The sequence below is a fragment of the Sceloporus undulatus genome, chromosome 3 (assembly GCF_019175285.1).
Source record: "Sceloporus undulatus isolate JIND9_A2432 ecotype Alabama chromosome 3, SceUnd_v1.1, whole genome shotgun sequence".
NCBI lineage: Eukaryota > Metazoa > Chordata > Lepidosauria > Squamata > Phrynosomatidae > Sceloporus > Sceloporus undulatus.
Genome location: NC_056524.1, coordinates 117,224,405 through 117,248,302, shown reverse-complemented (window position 1 = coordinate 117,248,302; position 23,898 = coordinate 117,224,405).

Here is a 23,898-nt window from a genome sequence, read left to right as displayed (position 1 = left end):
TAATAATAATAATAATAATAATAATAATAATAATAATAATAATAATAATAAATATTTATTTCTATCCTGCCTCTTCCGATTGATGATCGAGGCAGGTAACAAGAAAGAAAATACAAAATACAACAATTAAAACAACAAGCCCCACAAAACCCCGACCCAACCCTCCCTCCCAGCTATAAAATTAAACAGTAAAAAATGTTTAAAAAGTACATAACAATACATAAAAGTTAGAAACAAATCACAAAGCTGGGGAATGAATTACCTGGACCTTTCCTGTGCTGCAAGTGCTCTGATCCAATCTTTCCTCTATTATCAGAGCTGTTTTCAAAGAAATTTCACAGATATCCAACCATGGATCTTTAACACTTCATAGAATTAATCTTCCCAGTATCTCTTATGGCAATGAGCTCTAATGGACTCTTACCTTTTCAGAATCCAAATATATCATTAGGTAAAGGCACAGAGGTGGCAGGAAAATTAGATGAGACTTCTTCTTCTCCTTCTTCTCATTGTCATCATCATCATCATCATCATCATCATCATCATCATCATCGATGATGAACATTATCATTATCACCCACTCTATCACATGCCTATTATTTTTACACACAAAGAAAGTGTTTCTATACGACCTCATCCTCCTAAGTCAAATCATGGCACTAAAAAAAAACACAACTGAACTCTACAACCCAAATGTTTTCACCCTGTTTTGAATTTGCTCAAATTCATGTGAGTGTGAATAGCACTTGAAAGAGGTCTCGGTTTATAGCTCACACACAAATTGTTTTCCTGGATGGGGTAGTTGTTCTCCCATTGAGAGAATAGCTCACACTTTGCAAGTGAAGTAAAAGTGTGTGTGTGTGTGTGTGTGTGTGTGTGTGTGTGTATATACACACAGGAGTATATCTGATGGCAAGAAGGACTCCAGACCATGACTATGTATGCACAGGAGGGCTGGCCAGATGTTCTCTGCACCTCTAGAAAGAGAATTGCAATTCATGTTCAGAAATGTCATTTCAGATTGTGAAGTAGCTTTGACAGAAACAGTAGCTCTAATTGTTCTCTCATTTATGATCTGGTGAAAAGCTGGGAGGGCTCTGAATAAATAAACGTCAACATTTTGCTTCCTCAAGTTTTTCCCTGGGCAAAATTTCAAACATCCGTTCAGAACACAAGCAAATTCTAAATGAACTCTCGGACTGTATCTACATGTCAGAAACAATTCAGTTTAATACTACTTTAACTGTCATGGCTGAAAACTATGAAATTTTGGTATTTGTAGTTCTTTGAAATATTTGGCATACACTTTCACAGAACTTTGATGCCACAACAAACTACAAATCCCAGGATTCCATAGGAAAGAGCCAGGACAGTTAAAGTGGTGTCAGACTGCATTATTTCTGCAGTGCACATGCAGCACAGGTCATTTTAACTGTGACTAAACAAGATAATTAAACTGGAAGTATAGAATGTCAAAGTCTAGGCCACATTTTTAAGAATTATACAGTTTAAATTCACTCTTAGCATTCAGATGAATTGACTGGGGCCCATCTGAACTAGTTCTTTGGATAATGAACAGTCTTCTGTCTGTAGTAGAAATATGTTATCAATGTAGATATTCCCTGCAGCCAAGAGTTTTTATATATGAAGTACGAACAAGTCTTTACAGCTTGGCTGATATATCCCTTCTTTGTACATGTTTCCAGGAAGCAGTAAAGATTTTCTTAAAGTAAAGAAAACAAAGTAGGAATAGAATGGATGACAAGGAGACAGACATTCTAAAAATGTTATTCTTCTTTCCAAACCACAAAACAGTGAAATAGCCCCAAATATCCTTTTCTTTTCTTCCAACCCCCATATTTCCAGGTTACCATCAGAAGAACTAAATATAAAACCTAATTCTGTAAAGGAGAAATGCTTTCTGTCAACCAATAAGCTCTTGACATTCTGTCAAGTACATTTCTCACCACAGGAAGTGTACTTTGTGTCAGTGTGATACTGTCTAGGATGAGGCCATAAAGAGAACACATATATATGAAGTCAGATTTTGACAATGTTTTAGCCTTTTATACACAGAAAGTCATATGCAGGGGATCTTCTAAGAATCATATATTAATATTAAATCTGTATCTACAAGCTTTTAAAACCAGCTATTTAAAAAAGAGAATCTGACATGGGTAGTCCATGCTTATCCAACCTACCTTGTCCATCAACAAAATGAGAATGATCCCAGGTTTGACACAACCTACAAGTATTGGCATTAATGTCCCTGTAGACTGCACATATGATCGATGCATATTATATTGTGTCCTTCCCTAACTAGAAACTGTTCTAGTTTCTAGAACAGTAAATGCACCTGAGAAGGAAGTAGACTGAAGTCTACGAAAGTTCATGGTGCTGATTTCTTTCTTTCAGTTTCTCAAAGGTGCGACAAGATCTTTCTAGATATAGAAACTTTCAATATATATTATAAATAATAATATTAATAATAAAAATAAACTTTATTTATACCTTCCTCTCTGTCAGTGACAATCAAATCAGCTTACAGTTAAAACATCCATAGATACCCCATGTCCCAATAATTCCCACCCTCCCCTAAAACATCAATTAAAAAATTAACTATTAAAATCACACACACACACACACACACACATATATATATATATATATATATATATATATATATATTTAAAAAACCCACAAGCAAATGTAGTAACAACATATTCAATAAGGGGGTAATTCAGTTGGTGAACAAGTTGCTCTTCAGGAAAAGCTTGCCGGAAGAGATCCGTCTTGATTGCCTTTTTAAAGTTGTCTAAGGTGGTCATATGATGGATCTCCTCTGGCAGGCAATTTTATAATCTGAGAGCGGTTGAAGAAAAGGTCCTCTGGGTGGTTGCAGTTAGCTCGGTTTTTATAAGCTGCAATAAATTCCTCCCAGAGAACCTGAGTGCATGAGGTGGATTATAGGGAAGGAAGTAGTCCCTAAGATAGGTTGGACTCAAGCCATTTAGAGCTTTAAAGGTAATAACCAACACCTTGTACAGCCTTATTGTAACTCCCCAGTTTCATTATAATGCACTTGGCCAGTTTATTACATGTCCTTTCTGGGTCTCAGCTTGCACACACCACATCCAAAACTCCATCCATCATTCATATGGTTATGTGTTCACACTTGCCTTAGGCAACATCTTTCCTCCTGCTTTTGTTCCTCATTGACCATAATTAAAACTGAACTCCTCATCACCATACTCACCAGTTTTGCATTTCTATGGCTATTAATGCAGTCTGATTATAAATGTCTTTCATAGGCACCAGTTCATTCCATGCATCTGAAGAAGTAGATGAAGTCTACAAAAGCTTATGCTACAACTTGTTTTCCTTAATCAGTCTCAAAGGTACTACAAGAATTGATGATGATGATGATGATGATGATGATGATGATGATGATAATAATAATAATAATTCTATGATTCTATAAGAAAAAACTAGTGAGAAAGGAAAAAAGACAAACAAGAGGAGAAATAGAATTAAAGTTAGGTTGGGATAACTGAACCTAGGCGAAGCTGGATACAGTTACTAGTGTTTTAATACAGTAAAAAAAAAAAACTTCTACTTGTTCAAAGTCCTTCCTGAGAATTTATCCTGCTGTCTTAGCAATAAACACATTGCCTGAGATTGTCAGATGTAGTATTTTCATTGCTACATTTGACAAGGCCACTTTGCAGGGGGGGAAAAACAATGTTCGAGCCAGACAGTGTCCCATCTGAAGGGTTTCTGAGACACTGGAGATTGAGGCAGTTGATTCTTAGTACAACATTGGGAAATGATACAAGAGCACATTGAGACAAGGTAGCTGGAGATACCCCTTGGGGTCCTGCCACAATTGTGTTTCTCAGTGTGGCCTGGGATGGGGGAAAGAACTTGAGAGGTAATTTCCCCATGCCATGGTATGCAGCACTTCAGAAAACTTTCAGTTGGGGTGCTGCTTGTTTGAAAAGGTAGGTTTTTATGGCCATATTCAATTGTTAATTACTGTAAATATGAATATCCAACATTATATTTTTATTTATTTCCTTTGTATGCCACCTTTTTCCCAGAGTTAGACTCAAGGCAGTTCCCAGACAGAGAGTGCCAGTCTTGTTTATAATCCCACCACCACTGCACAGGATGCCAGTCTTTATGTGCTAAAATAGGTGTTTTCTCCCCATTTTATACTCCGGGTTGGCTTGCAAAATCACACACCATACATAGTTCCAAATTCATAGCTATTTCAAGTCCTGCTCAGTACGTTAGCATGTTGACATCCAGACGTTAGCATCATGGAAATACATAAATGGCTCATTTAATCTCCTAAAATGCTTGGTGAAGGCAAAAACTATTAAATTGTGCACCCCTAATATTAATCCTTGCTAATCTCTACTGGGGCAGAAAAATCACTCATCTGTCAAAGCAGATGGATGCTTTGTTCCTAAACAAAATGAGGAAGCATTGTTCAAGACAAGGAAGAACAAAAAAATCTATCTGGTTGACTGACCTTACGCAGAGGAAATTGGCATGTTAATGGTATTGTAAAAACCTGTTGGTTTAGTTGTAAAATGCAATCAGATTGTTAAGCCCTACAGATGGGTATTAAATTTTGACTTCCAGATATCATTATATGTGTTATTATCTTGCTATGAATTGCAAATTTCAGATCTATAATTACACTACTATGATAGGCGGATTTAATTGACTTTCCTGTTTGATTTAACCGTGATTAAAGAGATTTATTTTCATTCCATAAATGATAAATGGAAAAAAAAAAACCCCACACCTAACTTTGCACTTATATTAAGCATACAATAAAATAAGAGATTAATGCTTAATTAACAGAGGTCTTAACTAAATCATGTAAATTTCTCCTTCCCAAAATAAAATATATGTCACACTGCAAGTTAATGTTTCTTTGGAACTTAGAAGTGGAATTAGGTTATGTCTATGCTTTGATATATTCAGAAGCACATGCTCCCATTATATTCAGTGGGGATTACTTCCTAATGAAGGTGTTCAGAATTTCTATATCTAGGTCTCAAGATTATCCCAAACTATATCCTTCACAGTGATGCCAAAGCAGTTCTCTTTCACTATTCCATACAAGTAGAATGGCTAAAGTGTTATAAACATGATTCACTTGATCTCACCAATGGTAGCTGATGGCTTCACTATCGTTCGGACAGTGAATCTACTCCAAGTTTCACTTGGTACTTTAGAGGAGCTGTTCAAGTGCTGAATCCTGTTCCCAAAATATGTTCAGTGCCTTTGATAGCTTCTTTGACATTTGGAATAAGGACTGAAGCAGATTTACTGCTCAACAGATATTGGCGCACCTGTTGTCATAGGCTCCTGCATCCTGAAATAAAAAAGAAATACCAGTTGAAGGCTGAAACAAGAGTCACAACTTCAGCATATGTAATGGGAAAACTGGTCTCAATCATTCTCTTTTCTACCATGTGATTGCCTATTATATGATGGATAGCAGAAGTTTAGTGACACTTCTTATCTTTTACTTTTTTATCTTTAATGATTCCATCTGGACACCAAACTTTGGTTAATACTGAGAGTGTTTCATATTGGTTTTTGCTTCTCTTTTAAAAGATTATGTCCATAACTTCTACTTAGATTAACTTGACTAGGACTGGGTTAAAGACAATAGGATATGACAACAGACAGTAGACAATATTTTAATAAAACATTTTGGCTGACAGATGGGAGACTACTTGTCTTCCAAACACAAGAATAAAAGCCCTGATCCTTACGAAGCAGTGTTTTCAAAACTTTTGCCTCTACAGAACACCTTTCTTGTAAAGACTGCAATTGAATCTTCAGGGAAGATGTCTTTTTGGTCTCAGGTTGATTCTAATGAACTGATCACACCCCTAGAAAAGTGCTACTCATTTTGGTCGTCCATGAACTGGTACCAGTCCTTGAGTTATTGACTGCTGGCCCATGGAAAGATTCCTGGAAAGAAATAAAGAAACAATGGTAGCTAATGGGCACAAATATTGTACCAATCCTTTATACCCAGTGTGGGGAATACTGTCCTCTCCCACCATCAGAAACCTTGGGATGCACTAGTCTAGAATGCATCATTGAGCTGCACATTTCAGGTGAACAGCAGTGTTTCAGCAAGATATATTTATGGGAGTTTTTGTAAAAAACAAAACATTTAATATTAAGCCTGAATATTCACATCCCACTCTCAATAGAACTAAATGGCATTTCTATTTAGTATACAGTATCCAGTAACTCTGGAGAATTGTTGTAATATTATAAGGTATATGTAGCATTTTTTTAAAAAAAATTGCTATGCTGTATTTTTTTTTTTTTTTGCAATGCACATTTATTTTATTGAAAATATTGACATTTAGCTGCTGCAGAGCAAAACAATGACATGATTCTTTTGAGATTTGAAGACGAGCATGAAATAATAAATTGCCTCATAGGTACTCATCACTGCAAAATTATCCATAAAGAGAAATTGTGTCCAGTTGCTTCATTTTACAAAAGAAAGGAGCTTTTACTTAATTGTCTTTGAACAAAGACATCTGCTTCCTGATACATGATGGTTCTTTCCTCTTCCTTCTTTTTCTAATATCCAAAGGAAAACAGGGGGTGGACCACATGTACTTCTTGCAGGAGATCCAGGCAAAATCCCCAAGATCTGGAATTAGATTTCAGGTAGCCCCTTTGTTTAGGACTTTGAAAAGCCACAGCTATTTAGAGCACTAGAATAAATGGAACAATTCGCAGCTTCTAAGAGGAGAAAGAAAACTTCGGGACTGGTCCAAGACTTCTTGCTCCTTGAAGTGATGAAAAAATGCAACCTCTCCCACTTTCATACATAAAATCCAAAAGGGTTAGCAACTGATTCTTACTACAACATTGGTAAGCAGTCAGTATCTTCTATTGCATTGAGGTTGGCAGGACAATGGAAAGGTGGCATAATAAGCCATATGTCAGGCATAGTTCCATCCTTAAGCACCTTGCGATCACGTCCAGAATATTCATTTCACTCTGCATAACAGTACTGCCAGTCCTGGATACTTCACAATGCAGTAATATCATGCTGTACATGTTATTTCTCTAGTTACGACTGTGGAAAGAAAAGATAGACAACTACTGCTTTTAGCAGTGTTCACATGTCTATCAATGTACCAATTTAAGGCTGAAATGTACAAAACATCCAGTTAGATATGCAGTGGTGTTCAAGGGAGTATCAACAAAGGAAATCAGAGCAAGGCCTAGGTCAGTACACAGATGCCATCTGGAGCATAGTCAATGGGACAAACAAGCAAAGACATAGTCCAGAGGGAAGCCAAAGTCAAGCTGACAGGGAAGAGTCCTACTGGGTCATAAATCACTGCAAAGACTAATCATAAACACGTTCCAAAAAGTATGCTGATGTTGGACAGCCAGATAATTAGATGACAGGAATTCAGGAATGTGGAATAAAGTACATACACATGCACAACCCTGTGGTGTTCTCATTCCCTAGATGCTGGGAAGAATATGTCTATGTGGAACTATACTAGCACAGCTGGCTCACACAGCTGCCCCTGTTGACAGATCACTGTTGAAGCATCTCCTGTTACAACCTTGCACTTTTGTCAGTTGAGTACTGGTGTCTTCTTTTGGGGAATGGGAAACATTTCTGCTTCAAAGCAAATCTTGGCTTCTTATTACCATAACCTCCAGCAGTTTACAGATAAATACTGGGATTCAGGTAGCCAAGTGACATCAGAGTGTGATCAAGATGGCAAGTTATTAATGAGAAAGAGCACACATATTAGGAGAGGCTGAAGCAGTTTGCTTTGGGCTGAGCATACTGGTAAGGGCAAAGTTGAAGTAGATGCGATACCCTGTTCCTATCTCTGAAGGACTAAAGGGTCCTTGCCACTTGTCCACTGGATTCTGTCTGGGGTGACATTATCAACTTCTGGTCACCTGAGTCCCCAACTCATGATGGTGTTTAATCCAGACAAGCTGAGTTAACATCACCACTCTAGTTATGGATACTTAAATACTGGAATATCAGGATATTTATATGGGAATTGAACAGGCTCTTTGGGTACTCGTAGGATATTATAGTATTAGCTTACTTGCAAATTAGCTTACTTACTGTTCACTGCTATGATCTCTGGAATAGCGGTATATAAATAAAATAAATTATTATTATTATTAAATTATTAATAGATAAGATTACTAGATATATAAACAAATGGATTTCCCTTAGGGAGAAACACAGGCATGACAGTATCTGAGCACTTAAACTTTATACATTCCATTCCATGGGTATAAAGAATCATTACATCATATTATCTGGCCATCAAGATATTATACTTTTGTCAGAACATTTCATAGTGAATTTGTCTACCTATTATTCTCTTTAATAGGCTTTGTACTGGCTACTACATAGGTTAACAATGCTATAAAAACTAATTATTTTAGTTATTCTTCATCATAAGATTCCTTCACAATTTCCACAGCCATTTCGCAAAGCCTTCCATGTTTACACAATCCTCTTTTTTATAACATACTCATAATTCTTTTAATGATATAACCTAGCCAATTATCCATTCAGGATACAAATTTTCATCTCCAGGAGCAGAAAACATATCTAAAAATGTTTATGTGATAACACAGGCATTTAAGGGTTAATCCTCCTGAGTATTGTTAAATTTTAACAACATTCATTGCAATAAACATGTTCACATGCAACATTATCTGCACAGAGATTAATATTTCTGTGTTAAAATATTATTTTCCATGTGTGCACAAAATGCTGTTTTCTACACAAAAACACCAAATGCGGATTTTGCACAGAGTAAGTCATGAACTGTGATGATTCTCATAAGTCCAGAATTTTTCTTGTCAGGGTTTCTTGACACTCAGACAAAATGTTTGTTTGACTTTTTTCAATTGTTTTCAAATATTTTTTTCCTTCTCTACTTAAGGTAAAGCTGTACTAAGCTCCTTCCTATCTTTGTGTTGAAAGTAGCAATTTTGCAGCACAAGAGAAAGAGGAAGACTTTTTTGTGAGATAGTGAAAATAATTTTAAAATGTTCATTTGTTTGTAATCTTGTCATCTGCCATTGGCTATACTGCAGCATCCTCTAGGATGGGGAAAAATAACTATAGAAGAACAATTCTTCTTGGTCAATCACATGGGTAATCAAGTCAGTAAGATATTAAGCAATGGAAAGGATTACATCAGTTACTGCTATCCAATCTGATCTTGCTACAGGCTGATGCCACTGCCAGCAAGGAAGCTGACATTATGGAATGAAGAAATTCTAAGACATTTTGGGAGGCTGAGACATGCTGTGTGTAACAGTTTAGGTGCAGGATAGGTAATGCAGAGATTAATGCCCAAGTCCCCACTGAACAATAAAATGCAGCGAGTGAGCCTTGGCCAGTTACACCATTCTCATCCTGACCTATTTCACAGGGAGATTGTGAGGATGGCCATTTGAGAAATTATGGGATATCAATGTAACCAATAATTACAGGAGAGAAGGAAAGAAGATAGAAAGCTAGCAAATGACACTGAAAAGTTACCCCCTTTCTCCATTTTGTTGCTATTGGCTACCACCAAGTCAGCTTTAACTTATGGTGACCCTATGAATGAGAAACCTCCAAGTCACCCTATCATCAACTGTCCTGCTCAGGTCTTGCAGAGTCAGAGTCGTTGCTTGTTGGAGTCTATTCATCTGGAATGTGTTCTTTTTCTTTTCCTACTGCTTTCTACTTGGTTAAATATTATTATCTTCTCTAATGAGCCATGTCTTCTCAAGATATGGCCAAAGTGCAGCAGTCTCAGTTTAGTCATTTTGGCTTCTGGGAAGAGTTGAGGCTTGATTTGCTCTAGGACCCTTATATTTGCCTTTTTAGCAGTCCAGGGTATCTACAGAACCCTTCTCAAGCAGCACATCTCTAATGAGGTGTTTTTTGTTCCTGTCCACATTTTTCAGTCCAGGTTTCAGAACCATACATAGAAATGGGAGATATGACATAATTATATTTCTTTAGTATTCAGTGATACATCTTGAACTTCAGTATCTTTTCCTTCATATCTATCTTTCCAAGTCCCAATTGTCTTCTAATTTCTTGACTGCAGTCTCCATTCTGATCAATGACTCAGTCAAGGCATGGAAAATCTTGAACTGTTTCAATGTCTTGCTCGTTTAATGTTATGTAATTCAGATGTGGTCATTGTGTTTCTTTATTATTTTGCATTATTTCTTCATTATTTATGTTATTTAGCGTATTTATACGCTACACTTCAGAAACAAATGCTCTCAGAGCAGTTTACAGATTAGCCTCTGTGATAGTGCAAAATCTTCACGGTCTATTCTTTTACATTAGCTTAAGAAATACTGAGCAGGAAGCAGTGAACCACCACAACAAAACAAATACTCAAAACAAAACAAAGCCCCATACCACTTTCTGCAAGCATACACCTAGCACTATGACTGGAAATTGCCAAATTGTTATTGAAGTAGTAGAGATTAAAAGGAAATAATACTGCTCTTCAGGGAGAAAGAAAAGAAATCACACATAGTCAGTCAATCATGGCAACAGAAAACTTCCACTTTGGCAATAATTAATTTCATTCTACAAAGCTAAAATCAAGAATAGAACTCCCACTGAGACTACATGCTGGTCATATTTATCATTTGTATTATAGCTGCAGAAATACAGAAAGTAATCACTCCTGTAAATAGCAAGCCATTAGAACCTTGTGATATGCCAGTTGTTATATACATTTTTCCTGAATAGATATCAAAGTAGGTACATAAAAGGAAGGTTCACTTAGCACAAAATGGCTATGGTCTAAAGATGTAAAGGATATCAACAAATTTTCTCATTCTTTGTGTCTTGACATGTCTAATCTGCCAACTACCACAAGATTTGTAGGTTGTGGGGGGGGGGGGTTAAGAAAAAAAAAACCAGTGCCAGTTTTTCAGGAGTCTTTGCACAGTGTCAGAAAAGGCACTGTGCAAATTTATCCTTTTCCCTACATTTGTGTCCAAAGTGCACACATGCACGAACACGCATAAGGATGGGATTACTGATCACAGAGCCCATCCAGTGCATCTTATTTTACAAACAAACCAGGATTAATATATTTCACCAAATGCCCAATTTTGCAATTAATCATGTTTTGCCAAGAATTTTTTCCAGCATTATTTAAAAAGTCCAGGAAGATGAAAATACTTTGAAAACTATGCAGTCAGTCAGTGAAGCCTGACCAAAGCACAATAGAGTGGCTTTATTACTTCCTAAAATGACACCAAATTAGGAGGAATAGCTAATACTCCAGAGAACAGGATCAAAATTCAAAATGACCTAAATAGACTAAAAAGCGGGCCAAAGCTAACAAAGTGAAATTCAACATGGAGAAATGTAAGGTACTGCACTTAGGGCGGAAAAATAAAATGCACAGATATAGGATGGAGGACACCTGGCTAAACGAGACTTTTATTGATGTAACCAAAAATTGCATTGGCCTTTTTAGCTGCCGCATAACACTGGTGACTCATGTTCAACTTGTGATCTACTTGGACTCCTAGATCCCTTTCACATGTAGTCTCCAGTTTCTCAACATCCTAATGAGTAATGGGTGATAGGGCACTAGGGACAATCAGGGAGGTCGGGGGGGGGGGGGGCTGGGGTGGCCCGGTCTGTACTGGGGGGAAAGGGCAATGGTGGTGGCTTCACCTGGTTAGGGACCATATCACAGGGGGTGGGTGCTAGGGTGCCTGCCTCCTCTGTGTCATCTCCTATATTGGATACTTTGCCCACATGGACGGGGGGAAGCCAGCCATCTCAGACCACTCAGGTGGCTGTTGGGGGTCCATGAGGGGGACCTGGGGGTCCACTTCCATGACTGCACGCTCCTCCTGCAGTTCTGGTGTGATCCCTGGGCCTGTGCTATGACTCACAATCCCTACTACCACTCCCACCACTACCCTTAACTGGGGTGATCCATTCCAGGAGAGCGGCCAGCAAGGTGGTGTAGGTCTCTAGGGCTTGCTCATCTGCCAATCTCTGGTGCTACACCTCTCTCTCCCTGATATCCTGTTTGTTTACCATCTCCCTCCATTTTCTCTCAGCCTTCCTCTCCCTGTACTCATGGGCTCAGTGCCCCTTCCATCCAGATGTTCCAGGAGTTCTCATATGTGCCCCAAGTTCTGCTCCATGAGGCGATCCACTACACTTATGACCACAGCCATTCCTGGCCCAAGTTCTACCCCATGAGGTGATACACTACACTTATGACCAAAGGCATTTCCTCCTCCTGATCTTGGCTAGGTGGCAGTGTGGCAACACCGGTATTGCTAGATATGAGGGGCAAAGCACAGGGCATTGGTGACCCTCCTGGCACATACTCCAGACTCTCTGGGGGAGTGCCCACAAGGGAGGATTGGTTAGGATGACAGGGCCCATTTGGCCAGTGCTAATGCAAGGCACTTCCACAACACTGCCATGTACCTCATACAATATATATATATATATATATATATATATATATATATATATATATACACATACACACACACACACACACACACACACACACACACACATTACTCCTGTAGCCCCCTGAGCATGCCTGGATGGGATGATAATGTGCAGTTAGCAACAGGATGTTTGCACCAGTGCATTCTACATCATGCTCTATGAATCGTGGCCTTTATGTGCATATGGAACACAGTGAACTAGTTATCCTTTTTGGGTGAGTGTGTACCATGAGTGGCCTCTGCTGCATTCCAAAGCAATTCATAGCTGACCACTTGCCACCTATTCACCCTGGCTCTCATCACTGACTGTAGCTTGTTCTGGCACCAGAGTTCTCTGACAGACAAGATTAAACGTCTCACAAAACTACAGTTCCAAGAATTCCATAGCACTGAGCCATGCCAGTTCAAGTGGTATCAAACTGGGTTATTTCTGCAGTGTGGATGCAGCCCATGTCCAGTATTAGGCAACACAGGACAAACCCCTGGTTCCTTGATGTAGAAGCATTGAGACAAAGACAAGGGCTTTTAAGCCCAGACCATCCCCAAGATTTCCTTTTTCACTGGAGACACACAATGCACCCACCACCCCTAGTCAAGCATAAGGTTGTGTATGGGCTAGAATTATCCACATGGGTTTTTCGCCTACCACATTACATTTTAGGGAACATGGGCTATTGACATAAAGTGGTGCCCTTAATTAGGTAATGGCTTGGCAGGGAAGAAAGATCATAGGATCACCATTCCATTTTTAAAAAATAGCAGATATCTTTTTAGGTGGCTCCCTGTGTGAACCTGTCAACACTACCTTGCTCTTATCAGCACTCTTCACCATGTTAAAGGGCAGCAGCTGATACAAATACACAGCCAATGGGGATCATAACACTATCAAGGACTGCACTTTTAACTTTCTGTTATTCATGTTTAGTCATGGGAAAGTGAATGTAATTACCCATGTAATGAATCGTGGCTTCCGAAAATTGAGTGAGACATCTTGAGATGCTTTGACTGATGCTTACTTAGGTCCAACATTCCTACACAATGACCTTGTACTGACTGCCAGAAATTTAGTTCTGAAACAGCATGACATCTCTTGGCAATCTTTTCCACCTGTTTAGCTGTACCTTCTATCACCAGCAATTTGAAGATTCCCCACGCCATTGAATAAATCCTTCAGCCTATAAGTAATTCTACTTGACTTGGCACACTTGAGGTCTTTTGTCTGACAGCCTGACTCCTAATTTTCAACATGACTGAATAAGAAAAGTTATGGTTATCTTTAGCCTAGGTAGGCGAAATTGTGCAAGAGCTGATCTGAAAAAAGCTATCTCTTCTGTTTTGAATTCATTATTTTTCATCCAGGGCTGGAATTCTAATTGAAGAAGTTAGGCTTTTCAAATGATATGAGTTTATCATTTCTAACATAATCCAAATGAGCTGAAAGTGCCACAAAAATCTGAGACATTTTGCAATCTAATGTACACTAAATGTGTGTGTCTGTGCCCATGTGCACAGACAGAAAGGTATTTTTTATTTAGAATGTAAAAAATGATTTGGTAGTTAATTTGCAGAATATTTCTATTGTTCTCTGTTATTTTATCATAATTAGATGGTTAAACACTGACACCCTAAGAAAAAACTAGTTGGGATGGGTCCACCTTTTGAACAAATTACTTAAGACACCTTAAAGAGACCAACTCCAATCTGATCTTGGAAGCTAAGCAGGGTGAGCCCTGGCTACTGCTTGGATGACAGATATGTTTTAAGCTATATTTAAGAAGAAGGAACAGGTAAAAACCACCTCTGAATTGTTCTTGCCTAAGAACACCCTATGAAATTCTTGAGGTTGCCATAAATTGACAAGTGACTTAAAGGCACATGCACATACACACATTGTAGGATTAAAGCCAGTGTAGTGTAGTAATTTTAGAGTTGGACCAGGACTTTGGAGAGCAGGATGCAAATCTACATTCACCTATGGAAACATATTGGGTGATCTTGGGGAAGCCACACTCTCTCAGTGTCAGAAGAAGGCAGTGGCAATCTTCCCCTGAATAAACCTTGCCAAGAAAACCCTAGGATAGGGTTGTCATCAATCAAAGTCAAGTGAAAGCCCATAACAACAACAGATGGTAGAGAGGCCTTCCTTTTCCTTAAACTCCACAATTTAATCTTTTAAAAAAATAAATAAAATAAAAACAAGGTGAGTTATGAATATGCATTTATTTCATCAATCTAGTTGCCTCGTTACTTTCTCTGAATTCCAAAAAAAGATAGGAAAGTGATGTCAAAAACTGTATACAGAGATATGATAGAGTGAAAATGAACAATCCCCTTGGTATTGTCTTGCATTATTTTCATTTGAATGCATATACCTTGACACTTCAAAGGCAAAATTCTCCCCCACTGACAGATTCTCACAGTCCCTCTCACTACTTATTGCAAAGACAAGGAAATAAATTTTGTTGCTGGAGACTTTAATGTTATGGACTTATGATTAAAAATGTTATTTAATTTACTGTGTGTGTGTTTTGTTTAGTTTATGTACTTATAACTGCAATCTTGAATTCCAGCCATACAGTTTTGTTTTTGCTCTTCTGTGATTTTATTCTCCCTTTCTGTTCTAACACTGTTTTATCTATCCTGTGGCTTTTGGTAATCAAGAAAGGTCTGTTGAAGTTATAGAGAAAGGTTCCAACAAAGGTTCAGATTCAAATGAAGGAGTGACCAAATATATATATATTTAATGAAATAAAATGAAATGTATTTAAAATCTGTAATGGTGCATTCAGAAACATTCAGAGTACACATTTTCTTCCAAATTCCCTCATCAATACTTGTACTATCTGGAGGCCAAGTGATAAAATAGTCTTGAGAGCAAGTAGATTTCTCCTTCCTTTCTTCTAAAAAAAGATTTAAACAAGAAAAGATAACAGCTGCTACTTCACAATTAGCTGCCAGTATTGTACAACATAATTGTTTGTCTTAAAGGCTTTGTGTACAAATTCACCTCTTGATAGCCACACTGCTAACATAATAGCTCACTTTCTATATTTCACTTCTAAATCCCAGAAGATGTAAAGCATAGATAATGATCAGCACAGAAAATAGGACAGCATTTGCTATCTCTCAGCAAAGATTAATAGCACAACATTCACCACTGAACCATGGCATATTACTGTGACACAGAATACTCTTGAGTTGCTTACTATTAATAATGATAAAGAAATGAAAGTAGCCAAGGACCATCAGCTAAAGGCATATGTTAATTTTCCTTACTTTCTATTCTGAACATACTTGATTTTTCATTTGTGACATTTAGTCCATCTTGATGGCATAAGCAATAGCTTTAAATTAGATGTGATTTTGCCATTTAGGTAAAATAAGCCCATTAAGGCCTTTGCAAAACACATGGAGAATATTTCCAAGGGAGCATAGTTGAGATGTTAGCTGTTTTCTAGCATCATGGATGAGACTGGGAGGCCTAAATTACCCAGTAATGTGACAAAAGACCAGAAATATCACCACAAAACATGGGGGTTATCAAACACCCAGCAGGCTCCAAACCATTATGATGGCCGTATTTCTACTCTGGACATTGACCATATAATTTTAAATCCCTGAGAGACCAATCTCTATCTGTTTCTTCTCTTCCCAGGTCTTTTAATTGTCTCATCATCATCTGCTGTTCAGCATCCTTTGAAATTATACACTACTTTCTCACAACAGGCTGATAACAAGTCTAGGAATGAATCATGAATGCTTTCTCTGCCAATATATAAAGAAACAGAAAGGTAGGTATCCAGTGCTTAAGTTGAAATGTGAATCCTTTTCTGGGTTTTTTGTGTACATCTTTTTTAATACAATAAAGAACTTTAAAAAAATGAAATGTGAATCCTTTATTCAGTTGTTGTTTTGTTTATTTTGTTCCTGCTAGAAAAATCTGGCAGTTTGAATTGCTTCATATTTGCTTCTTTCCCCAACATCAATGTAATTCCATCCTCAATATGAAATTTGTGATGTCTTGGTAGACATTCAGACAAATTGAAAATATCCTCATTTGCAGTAGCCAAAGTCAATAGGTGCAGGGTTGTTGTTTTTTTCACTGCAGAGGAGATCGCATTGAATTTGTTCTATCTGCTTGCCACTTAAATGAGGTTTTTAAAATGAGTACTCTGTCAGAAGTGGCAATCCTAGTTCAGTACTAAAATGGCTGAATACATAACCACTCCAAAACCAGAAATAAGAACAGGGACAGGCTCCTGGTATACCAGCCAACCAGGGTCTCAAGAAGCTGTCAGCACTGCTTCCCCCTGCCTCTAATTCTAGCTATGGAAAGAGAGAAGAGTAAGACAGTAATGGCTCTTGTGGCTATTGCCACTGAGAGAAAAGGACTTTGCATCCACAATCCTTCCCTTCTTCTTTCATGGCAGAGAGGGTGCAAAGGCAGATAACATGTCTGGGGTGCCAACTTGTAAGCTTCATCCCACTTAAAGAAATCTTCATTGATGTATTTCACAGTTTTGGTATCTCTCACGTTCAGATTTTTGAAATCTCCACTATATACCTTGCTAAATATAAAGAAACCTATAAATTATGATAAATGCTGACTGAAATACTGATTAAAACAAACAAACCTCATTCTCATTTCTGCCTCATATTTCCCCCTAAAATTGGGAGAGGGGCTCAAGGTAGCAAAAATAAAAAAATAAAATAAAATGATGCACAAAAACAAATTAAAACTTGAAACAAGAATAAATTAAAACATGGAATAAAGGTAACAGACACCATAGATATCTGAATAAATATATCCTAAGTCATAGTATGCATGCCCTGTCAGACACTGAACAAACCTGAAGAGAACACCCTCCCAACATTTAAAATGTTGCCTGAACATATAACTTCCTCTACCCAGAGAGGATGTTTAATGTCCTAGAACTATTTTTGATGCTACTTTAATTGAGGGCTAGGGAAACTGTGGTGCGCCAGAATGTGTTGGACTCCAGTTCTCATTAGCTCCTGCTAACCTGACTGATGGTAATCTAGGATCATGGAGTAATAGTTCGATTGGCCTGCCTTGGTGACATGGATGGCACTGAAGCTCTTTCACTGTTATTGCCATAAAAATATCTCAGAAGAAACAGCAGCAATCTACATGCTGCTACAGGCTACATTGCTCATCTGCCATCATCACAGGTCAGCCATAAAAGCAGGAAGGTACTGAAGAAGAAGAATCACCTTTTAAACTGATAGCAGAGCCATTCACTGTATCATTAGGACAGGGGTTGGTCTGTTTTCACCCAAAATAAAGGCAAAATGGGTTGTTTTTCTTTTAAACAACTTCTCATTATTCTTATTTCCATAAAGTAAAAATGATTTTGCTCTTTTCAAGTTCCATAAATCCTTTAACCTCAGCATGTATTGCTGAAAAAATTACTCAACTCACCAGCCTCCACAAAGTGTACATGGCTATCTTGCCTTCTGCCACAAAGGTAGGAGCATCATCTCTGATCACTTTCATAGGGAATAAGTATGATTTCTTCATAAGCAGAGTGAAGGGGAATTTGGCATTGTGACAATAGGTACCAGAGGGATCTAGTTATGCTCCTTCTAGTAAAAAAAAAAAAGGGGGGGGAGGGGAAGGCTAATAACAACATTCATTGTTTGTCCAGTGTTGCTCCTAGTCCCATAAACAACAATAACAAAAACAAAAGCATACAAAAACACATTTAAAAAGGAAGACAGGAAAGAAAAACAGCTGAATTAGACTATATCCACAAACTGCAATCCATCAACAATGAGACAAATGAAGACAATAGCTTCCTGGCACACAACATATATTATAACACTAGTTAACATCCCAACCTCAGGAGGATGCTCTGGGCCAGTTTAGAATATCTCCTTTCTGGTTCCCAAGCTATCCATACCACATTCCAAAACATCCTCCATCATTCATATGGTCATCCACCCATCCTGGCCTTAGGTATCACCTTTCTTCCTGCCTTTGTCCCACAGTGACCATGGATAAAACTGAATTTATCATCTCACATGTTTTGAATTTCTGCAAATTTAAATACAGTTTAATTATAAGGGTCCTTCCTGGGCACCAGTTCATTCCATACATCTGAGGATGTAGATCAAGTCTACAAAAGCTTATGCTACAACTTATTTTGTACAGTTAGGGGATCAACAGACCGCCCCTTTGGAGCGGCCTGCAACTGCCCCTTTCCTAGCCAATTCGGGGCTGTGGCAACTATGTGCCGTGACACTGATCTGGCCTTTCTGTGTTGCAAAAAGCAGCTGCAAAAAGTGTTCTTTGTGCCACAGAAAGGGTGCCCTAGTCACCAAAGCAGCAGCTTTTCACTGCTTCTTCGGTGCAGTGCATGTAAGCTCTGCCAAAGACGCAGTGTAACACTGCCCATCATCTGGTGAAGCAGGTGGTGTGGGGTCAGCATGGGGGTGGAGTTGGAGCTACCAGCATGCAGATGCCATGCCCCCGATGCTATGCCCCCACTCTGCCCCAGGGCTGACATATAATGCTGGTCTGTAGAGGGCCTTAGTCTCAAAGGTGCTGTATTATGTATAATGTTTTATAGGAAACCACTGTCATGTTACTAGGTTGCTGAGTACAACTTTGCTGCCCTTTGAAGTGATGACACTTCAAAAGAAAATAAGTATTACCCTCTTCCATCCCTTGTCATAATGCTAAGTATCCTGAATCCAAAAAGTTAATAGATTTTCCCTTGCTTCCCCATCATGTTATTATTCAGCTGTCATTTTTAACACAACTTTCTCTGGACTTTGTCATAACAGGCCATGCAGTGATAAGAAAGAAACCAAATGTTTGTGATTGAGTACCTTATATCTTGAAAGTTAGAGAGCCAACTGGTCACAAAAAGGGGAAGGAAGAATTCACACATATTCATTTGAACAAACCTCCAAATATGAACATTTCTGTAAATATTAGCTCTAATAGGAAGGGATAGGGTGATGGATAAATGTTTGAATATATTTTGATGCTAAGGAATGTTAAATGTTCAACATGTACACTATGGGGGGGGGGAGTTCAATGAAACAGGTCAAACATTTGGAGGCAGTAAAGAAAGTAAATCCAGGAAACAGAGGTAGATTGAAAGGAACGTGGCAGTATATTCTGAAGCATCGTATTGATCTCCTTTCTCAAATCAGAGAAAAAAGTACCCTCCTATATCTAGTATTTTTCATTCCTAATTGCCCTGAATCTCTTTCCCAATATTTTTTGCAAAAATATTATGTTTAATGGATTTAGTTAGAATATAATCTTTTATATGCCTATAGACACTAGTTGCTAATTTGCATGAGAATGTCCAGTTGGTTTGATTTTTTTCGACTCCTAATCCACTGCATCATTCTAGCCAGTAGAGATGTGATAGTCTTGTCATTAGTTTTTGTGGGTTTTTTGGGCTATGTGGCCATGTTCTAGCCAGTTTCTTTCTGACGTTTCGCCAGCATCTGTGGCTGGCATCATTCGAGATGCCAGCCACAGATGCTGGCGAAACGTCAGAAAGAAACTCTGCTAGAACATGGCCACATAGCCCAAAAAACCCACAAAAAACTATGGATGCCAGCCATGAAAGCCTTCGACTTTACGGTCTTGTCATGTTGTTACTATTGGGATTTTGGTTTCTCAATGCTGAGTCAAGTCTTTCATGAGCTGTGAAACTTGGCACCAGCATTGCTATGGAATTCTGGGAACTGCAACTTATTATAGCACCAGAGTTCTTTGACAGAGATGGTTAAATGTCTGATAAAACTAGAATTCCCAGAATTCCTTAGCATTGAGGCACAGCAATTAAAGTGGTGTCAGACTGGATTATTTCTGCAGTGTGGGCAACTCCCAGGGTTTTTCAACAACCAAGAAACACTTTTTGACACACACACACACAAATATGCTCAATTATTATGCCTATTCCAACTCAAAATAAGAAAAAAGCTCATCCATAGGTATGTGAACTATTTAACATCTCTTGGGAGAAGTGGAAAGAAATTTATTTCCCAGGATGGCTATTTCTAAGATGCTATTGGTGGTAGTCGCCTATGTTTCTTGTTTGTGGTCTTGCACTTTTTTGGGGTGGTGGTGGTGGTGGGAATATTAACAAGCTGTTGTATATCAGTTTGTAGTTCTGTAAAAATAAATCATAACTTTAATTCTAGCCCAGTTAAGCACATATATTTGGGAGTGGTGCATGCATGACAAATACACAATGAGCTTAGTAAGTGCTCCCTTACCATAAAATTATTTGAGGGGCATCTTCCTTTAAAATTTATATCTATGCAAGGCCATTTTCTTTCGTGTTCTAATAGAAATGATCTTATCATTTAAGTCATTCAGCCTTCATGAGCTCATAGTTTCAAGGTGAATGGATTTCAGTTGAGTATAACAAGCACATTCTTCCCAGGCATGCTTTATAAATGTTGCCTGGGATCTCAAAAGCCAAGTTATAAATCACACGGCAATGATTAGGAGCACTTGTGAGGAAGAACCATTTTTTGTGAGACGGAGAAGAACCATAAAGAGTATTTGTCTAAAGATTTGCAAAACAAAATAAATAAGGAACTTCATACAATGAAGAAAAAAAAAAGAGGGGGAGGATAAATGAGGCTGAAAGAATTTGTTTTCAAACTGTCCAGAGTGTTTACTTAACACAGTAATCTTATCTAACAGTTGACAACAAACATTCGTGTTCTTTTGGGATATTTCTGAAAGTGTTATATTCAATGAAGCTTGCAACCAATGTTACATTAGTCTTAGGATGCCATGGATACGAAAGCCATGCATTTTGCGTTTTGGATAAGTGCTAAACAGACTTGTAGATGTGACTATTGTAAAACAGTGACAAAAATAGGTGTGATCCTATTTTTGTCTACCTAGAAGTAAGATCCATCGAATTCAGAAGACATATTCCCAGGTCATTGTGTGTTGCAACCATATCTGCACAAGCTGTTCTTTAGTAGTTAAGCTAAATATGCTTCTGATGTACAACAATGATTCAGATCTAGTTTAATTTGTACAGCTGCCTGTGCTTTGCAGTGGAGACCATGATGCATAATTCAACATGATAATACTAATGTGATGTGCAACAATTATTCTGTAATGTTTATTTTATTATTATGTTAATAACATTTACTTTGCTCGCTACATGAAATTACTAAGATATAAAGCATCACAGTGCTCACACCACGGATGAAGGCAGGAAACCAGAAATGGGGGTGAATCAGGGTTTTTACACACTCCAGAGACAAGAGACATCACTGTCCCATTTTTGGTTCCAGAAGGCCATAGTGGGCCATCACAGCTGCCACTATGATTGATCACAAATAATGACATATGAGTTCAAGTCAAATTGAAGAGCCTCTCAAAACATCAGTTTATACTCTCTATATTATTAATATTAACAAATTTTCCTAAGCTGAAAATGAGGGTTCCTGAGCCTTTATGGTGAGTAGTGGAAATCCTAAGGACAGTACTGACACCCCCAAATACAGTTACCCCTCCTTATCCATGGATTCTTTATCCACAGATTTAAGCATCCACAATTTCTCTCTGTCTATATATATTTTGATAGCCATAGGAGGCGTGGAACTAAACCCTAGCAATGATAAGGGCCAACGTACCACATTTGGCTTAGGAGATAAAACGGCATAGGTTTATTTCACTTTTACTGCATCTACAACCAGAAAACCATTTAGCACAGTGTGGTAACACAGCAAATAGTACAAGTTCATGCTTTCCAGGTGAGAACAGAAAGTATGATGGTTCTGCTGCCATCATGTAAATGTATGGTATAAATGGTAACTTTAACTCTGTTCAGGAACTCAGATGTCTGTCTGAACAGTATTAGTCCTTGATATCACAGAAAAAGCTGTGGTACAGCTCTAAACCTCCTAGATATGATTGCTGTGGTCCAAGTGAACTGTCTTTCCATATTCCCATGCATGAACCACCCACAAGACGTCACTTAGAAGGCCACTATTTTATCCTCTGGACACTCCCAAGTGTTCACTGAAGTAGCCTATACTAATCATCTGCCTTGCAATTCTACTCCTAACATTGTAAAACTAAACAGTTAACCAAAACACTTCTGTTCTTAATCCGTTCCAGAGGGGGCAATTTTTGAGAACTGTTCAGAACAGTTCTCAAAAAACGTTCCCTCTGGAATGGAAAGGGAACAGAAGAGAGGGGGAACGGAACGAGTGAGGGACTGGAGTGTGCAGTAAAATCCATCCCCCACTTGTTCCATTTCCTGCCGGGTCCTTCTGAGAACGTCCCAGAAGACCTGTGCGGTAAGCTTCTAAATGTGTAGAAGATGTAGCATAAGCTTTCATATACTTGGTTTGTGTAGACCAAGTCTGAGTAGACCAAGTCTACAAAACCTTATGCTACAACTTTATCTACACAGTTAGTCTGAAAGATACTACAAGAACCCTTTGCATATGGATCTTCCAGACTAATATGGCTGTGTCTGTAAACTATGCATATATCAGCTGTATGCAAATAAATGTTTGTTTCACATATTTTGTTGAATGCATGGTATGGCCAAAAGAGGCAATCTGGCCAGCATTGTTCATTAAAACTTCATTTAAAAGGACCAATACTTACTCTTTATTATGTGAAATAGTGTTTAGTCATTGATCTCATTAGTGCAACATGCTTTTAACTAATAGTACTGCAAATTCAGAACCAGTTAACTGGAGAGATCTGCCAGATGCACTGAAGAGCAGATGTTCCATTCAAGGCAAAAACCTGAATTTGTTCCAAGCCATTTTATATTGCTGTACTGTTTATCTCTTCCTATATTCTGTATTTTTATGTAAAGGAACTTTCTAGGAGTAGTATTTTCAATGTGAGATGTGAAATGGTACTTCTTTGGACTACAGCTCCCAATATCTCCAGCCAGCATGGCGAGAGATATGGGCCAGGGGGAATGGGATCTGTAGTCCAAACTATTTTTCCCCAACTTCCTTTCCATTATGAAGAGTGTAAGGTAGCCATTCAGAAACAGAGGAACTGTTGTGCCCAATAAGGTTTATGAAAATGATACTGCGCATAAATTAAGGAATACTTGGAATATGCTCCTTTCTCCCTCAGATTCTGAGGAAGGGAGCTACTATCATTTCATTAGCTTTTAGAGAAAACATTCTGGTCTGGAGAGCATTCGCATACCAGATTACTGCAGTCTCAACTCTTGGGTCAGGAGTGGGGCATTAGCAGGAAGAAATGGAGGACTTAATGCTACCATAATGTCAATAGGGAAGAAAATCCTGATTTGGTTTGGCATTGTCTGTTGAACAACG